We start from the raw sequence: 6,510 nt of genomic DNA, 5'->3' as shown, positions 1-6,510 counted from the left end.
CTCCTTTATGTTGGACTAAGTTGGGCGAGCGACATGTTCTGGGTCCTGAGTTGGTCTCTGAGACAAAGGATAAGGTTAGATTGATTCGGGATCATTTGAAAGCGGCTTCTGACAGGTAAAATCTTACACAAATTTGAAAAGGTGTGAGATCGAGTATTCTGTGGGGGACTTCATTTTTCTCAAGGTCTCACCATGGAAGAAGGTACTAAGTTTTAGTCGTAAGGGCAAGTTGGGCCCTAGGTTTATTGGACCTTACCGTATTCTAAAGCGAGTGGGACTAGTTGCTTATCAGTTGGAGCTACCTTCGATGTTGGATTGCAACGCCTCAAAAATTTAGGTTTATAATTTTTGCATGGTTTGACACTGATTGCTTGTTTGCTTTAATGGCTAAGTGATTTGGGTGTGTATGGGAGTGTTTGAGAAGCCTGGGTTCAAGTCTTGGCTTCTACAGAATTTTTAGTTTTGCTCTTAAATGAATCTGGACATAAGCATTTAGGCCTTATAAATATTAGTGCTTGTTTTATGACACAAAAAGAGATTGTGGTCAAGTGGCAGGGTGGTGTGTTGTGAAACTGTGAGGTTTGAGGTTCAAGTCCTAGGATGTGCAATGGAGTATTTATTTTGCTACTTGAGCTGTGTGGGTAGTGGAGTTGGACTAAAACACAACTAAGGGGAGTTTGAATGGATTTTTAATGGAGTTATTGGGAGGAGTTGAGGAGAAATTGGTAGAGTAATTCAAGGAGGGATAAGGGGAGAGATTTTAGGAAAAAATCAAGGGAAGTGAGGGGAGAGGGGAGGTGTGCCGAAAATGGACTTGCTACTCAGGAAAATTCGGCTAGAGGGCATATTGCTCATATTTGTTTTACTTTTCATGCTGGTTTTTGGTGGTTTTCCCTCCCTCTGCTTGTAGGTGCCGAATTTTTGCTAAGTTTTAGGGTACCTCTCGGGTTTGTTTTCTTTTGGCTGCTCTTCCCTTTTTACCTATTTTCTTTTTGGCCGAATACAGTTTCTCTCCTCCCTCACCTTTTCTTTTTTGTTCTTCTTTCTTTTCGATTTTCTCTCCTCTTTGATTGCTGACTGAATACACCTTTCTCCCTCTTCTGTTCCGTTGAATCTATCTACTTTACCATTCATTGTCCTGCTGCACTGCTGCCGATTTACTCTTCTGGTTTTCCCCTTCTTCCATATTTTCTTTTCTTTTTCTAGTTTCTGAATGTTTCCTTTCTTTCTTTTTTGCGGGCTGACCATGTGTTTCCCATCTCGTGGTTTGATTCCCTTTCTCGCGTTTTGGTAAGGGTAATAGTATAGAGTTACCTTATTTCCTGTTGATTAAGTGCTTACTTAGTTCCGGTTGGTGCCTAGGAACTTATCAAAAGGTCGAAGGTTTGTGATTGCATTTGGATAGGCGAACTTCCCTCTTCACTCGATCAAAAGTTGTGGTAAGTAACAATTGTGATCACTTGTGTTTATTCGATGGTTTAATTGCGTAAGTGATTAAGTGGATTTTGTTGGTTAGGTGTAGGTTTCAATGGCATGGGAGGTTTTCTCTGAAAATAGAATCCTGGTGTATAATCACACCCCCTTAACTACAAATCGTTAAAAGTCGAAAAGCCAAAAAAGACGGCGTTCGAGGCCATATTAGCTTACGAACGCTCGTGTGGTAATCTGAGCCCACGAAACATGGTGTTGGACTGTAGAGGCCTCCATTAGCTTTTTCATGGGCTTGGGTTATAATGGGCCATGTTGGGCTGAGATGGGTCAAGTGGGCCAATTGGCTCGTGGGCCTCACATGGATGAAATCCACGCTTTGTGGCAAATACTGGACTGGGCTATGTAGATGTTATAGCGGAGGCGAAATTTGGGCTGAGCGGGCCACACGAACGTTATGACCATCTAGGTTACCTTAGTAGCTCGAGGCGACTACGAATCTTTCGAGAGGCCAATAAATGACATAAATACCCATAGGGTAAAATAACTGAATTACCCCCATAGGATAAAATGACTGAAATACCCCCATATGGTAAAATGATCAAAATACCCCCATAGGGTAAAATGACTGTTATACCCCTAAGAGATGAAATGACTATTATGGCCTTATGTTATGTATGATCGATTTGCTCTATGATATGTATGACTATGATTGAGTATGACATTCTGTATACACGTATGATTTATGACATGACATACTGCATGGGGTTGGGATACTGATATGGGGAAGTATATCAGATCTTGGTGGCGTTGCCACATTTCTTTATTCTTGGCGGCTTACATTTGCGATACTATTACTAGTAGCTTTGCTGCGATATTGGTGTATTGGTTGGGTGGGTCGATTTTATCCCCACATGGTGTGTTGGTGGTAGGGAGTGGTGCGATGGCTGGATTGGGATGGTTTGCATTATTGCACTATATTGATACTATATTGGGCTAAGGCCCACACTATTACTGTATTGGGCTAAGGCTCACACTTTTATTGTATTGGGCTAAGGCCCACACTATGTTATATCAGATAGGGCTCGGACCCACATTTATCGCATGTCGATATCTCGATTGATCTGATAAAGGATTACACACTAAGTTTTGTAAACTCACTCTTTCCTTTCAACCATATATGTAATCCTCAGACTTAGGCGATTTGGTGCTGCGAGGGACTCGGAGGTGGCCATACAGCTGCAGTTGATCTACACTTGCTTTTATTTAAATTTAAATTATATGTTGGGTTTGTTTTGTAATAAGGCTTTTAAGTTTGTTTAAATTTTTAATTGGGTTTTTGCTTACTTATTTTAAACTACTAGTTTATGAGAAGACAATTTTTTTTAAAATAATTACTATTTTCAAAGACACGAGTTTTAAACAACAGAATTTTAAGAGCTTCCATGATTTTAGATCAGCTTATTATAACAAAAGTAGACAACAAGGCAAACGTTTTAGCTAGATGATTGTTAAATAATAATTAAGAGGTTGTTTTAAAACTTAGAAATGAATGTTCTTCCAACAAGTTAAATTTCGAAAGATACTTTAGTGTGACACGCCAGATTCGACCATAACATCTAGGCCGAGTTTGGGGTGTTACATGGATCGTATCCATGATGTGTTCCATGTCTCTATGTTGAGGCGTTACCGCTTTGATCCTACTCATATTGTCCCTGTTTAGAAGATTGAGGTTAGGCCAGACTTGACCTTTGAAGAGAAGTCTGTCCAGATTCTGGATCGTGATGTAAAGGTTCTGATGAGGAAGTCTATTCCTTTTGTGAAGGTTCTATAGAGTAATCATAGCACTGAGGAAGCCACGTGGAAGCCTGAGGATACGATGCGTCAACAGTATTCTTATTTGTTCTGATCATGTAAATTTCGAGCCCAAAATTTTCTTTTAGGGGGTAGAGTTGTAACGCTCCAAAAATGTATATTTTTGTTTTTGTAAAAATATGACACAAATATCTACTTACTTTAGTGGTTAAGTGTTCTAGGTGTGTGTATGAGGTCTCAAGTTAAAGCCATGCCTTTGGCGAAATTTTGGAATTTTTCTTAATAAAGCCTCACTCTTGTTCTGTAGGCTTGTATTTGTTTGGTTGTGAGAATATAAAAAAATAGGCCTGCTGGTCTGGTGGTTAGGTTGAGTGCTAATATACTGGTGGTCTTGAGTTCGAATCCCTGTGCATGCAATGGAGTTTTTTTATGTTATCTATGCCGTGTGGGAGTTTGAAGGGAATTAAAATACTGAAGTGTTTGAGTGAAGTTTGAATTTGGTTGTTGAGGGAATGTGGTGGACAATTTTTGGGGAGTTTGAGAGATAGTGGGAGTGTGGTGGACTTTTTTTGGAGAAAAATAAGGGATTAAGGGTGGTTATCAAATATTTTGTCAGTCTTTTCTTGTTATTTTCCCCCCAAAAAATCAGCACGTTTTTCCTTCCATTCTCCCTGTCGAATTCTCCTCTCCCATTTTCTTTCCTTTTGTGTTAGCAAATCCCTTTTTCTTCCATTCTCCCTGCCGAATTCTTTTTGTGTTAGCAACTCCCAAAAAAATCAACACATTTTGGACTTTCATGGTTTTTAACTCATATTTATGATAATTAGTTTTATTTTTATTCTATCTTTACTGTCTAAGTTTTTGGGTTGTAATTGGATTTTCGGACTTTGGTTTTGGTTTTTAATTATCTTTACCTTATGGATTACAACTGCTAGTAGCAGGAAACCTCGGTTTTCAAAAGAAACAAATGTTTTTTCCTAAACGCACGATTTTTTAATATGTTTTAAAAGCTTCTGCAAACGAATAACGTTTTGAAACTATCGATTAAATGAGCAACACAATTTCGAAACTAATAAGATATTAAGATAAGGAATTCAATGGAAATGGTTTTGACGCGATGACATGGTTTTCAAACACCCTATCATATGACATCGCTAGATCCGTCCATAACGTCTAGGCCAGGTTTGGGGTGTTACACACCTAGCTTATCTATAATTTTTGTTCAATTGTTGACAAGAATGAGCCTATTGGTTCAATGGTAAGGTCTTAGCTTACCGTTAGTTTCCAGTTTTGAATCCTAAAATTTTGAGTAATCTGATTAGGATAATAACAAATTTGATTATTTTAGATAATAAAGTTAAATTTTTAACAAAATTTGATTAAACCACTTCCTAAAAATCCTTCCACTTTTGTCGCCCCCCTCTTTCCCTCTTTTCCATGTTCAGTTTTCTTTCCCTTTCGTTTTCTAATTTTCACTTTTGGATGTTGAATTTTCTTTGTTTCTTCTTCTGTCTATCTTCTCCTTTTCTTTTTCTTGTGTTCTTCCATATTTTCTTGTTAATAACCATTTATTCTTTTCATATTTTCTGCCCTTTTTCGTCTAATTTGTTGTTGTATTAACCTGAGTAGTCACCTTTACTGGTTTCTTTTGTTAGCAGTGCGATATCTTATCTTGCAGTTAGTGTGTTCTTAATTTGAGGTAAGTGGATTTGAACTCTTTTTAGTTGGTGCCAGTTGTTGTTTCTTTTTCTGTCTCCTAGAAGGTAAGTGATTATTTAACTCTGGTAGTGGGTGATGGTCTGATTGATTTGTGATTCTGTTAAGTGTAGAGCGAGTGGCACAAAACTCTTTTCCAGTGAATTGAGAGCTTTGGAAACTACTTCTTTTTTGGGTAAGTGGTCGAATGCTTTAGTTTAGAGGATGGTTGTGATAACTTAGTGTCAAGGGTCAAATTCCCTACTGCTTTTGGCCAAATGTTTTGGAATGAGGAAGGGTCGATTCTTGTGATTTATTGCTAATCTGTTAAGTTTTGGTTGTTGTATGCAGTGTTCGATGGTTGTTGTAGTGTCGACATCCTGAAAATAGTCAGGTGTGTGACTCAAACTCCAAAAATTAGTGAAACTATGCGAAACCAAAATTCACAGTCGACGGCACACAGCCGTGTGTCTAGCCATATGCCGAGTCGTGTGAGCCATATGGACGTGTGCCTAGTGTATGAGCCATATGGCTGGATAGGTAGGGCATGTGGGCCACATGGGCATTAGGGCCCATTTCGAACCGTTAAGTTGGATTGAAAGTGTGAATTAGCAAAAAATAGATTTCTTTGTGATGTATTTATTCTTTAACATCAGTTCTCATGGAGGTCATTTTAGTGGTCTGAGAACTAATGTTAAAGTTCTCCAATCAGGATTCTACGGGCCATCGTTATTCAAAGACACCCACAAGTTTGTGAATCAATGTGATAGGTGTCAGCGTACCGGTTCTATAACTTGATGAACTAAAATGTTGCAGCAACCAATAATGGAGGTTGAATTATTTGAAGTTTGAGGTATGGATTTTATGGGACCATTTCCTAGTTTATTTGGAAATCTTTATATATTAGTAGTTGTTGACTACGTCTCGAAGTGGGTTGAAGTTGTTGCAGTCCCAAAGGATGATGCAAAGATAGTGCTAAATTTTTTTCATAAACATATACTCACCCGTTTTGGCACACCAAAGGCATTGATTAGTTATCAGGGTACACACTTTCATTGCAACCAAGTGGCAACTGCACTAAAGAGATATGAAGTTAATCATAGAATGGCTACTACTTATCATCCACAAACCAATGGACAAGCCAAAGTATCAAATACAAAAATGAAGAAAATTCTTGAGTAGGTTGTAAACCCTTCGAGGAAAGATTGGTATTTCTGATTGGATGACGCTTTATAGCCATTGTGAACAACATACAAAACTCCATTAGGGATGTCGCCGTATCAATTGGTTTTTGGGAAAGCATGCCACTTGCCAGTTTAACTAGAACACAAAGCAATGTGGGCAATTAAACAAGTGAACATGGACTATGAAGCTACTTGAAAGAAAAGGGTGTTGGACATCATTGAATTAGAGAAGATTAGGTGAAATGCCTATGAAAACACTACAATTTACAAGGAAAAGACCAAACGATGGCATGATAGAGTTATTTTACAGCGACAATTTATCATGGGTCAACAAGTTTTATTATTCAATTCTAGACTAAAACTGCACCTGGTTAAATTGCGATCTTGT

Source organism: Gossypium raimondii, chromosome 5 (assembly GCF_025698545.1).
Source record: "Gossypium raimondii isolate GPD5lz chromosome 5, ASM2569854v1, whole genome shotgun sequence".
Taxonomy (NCBI): domain Eukaryota; kingdom Viridiplantae; phylum Streptophyta; class Magnoliopsida; order Malvales; family Malvaceae; genus Gossypium; species Gossypium raimondii.
The sequence above is the reverse complement of the archived record's forward strand: the minus strand, read 5'-3'. Positions refer to the sequence as shown.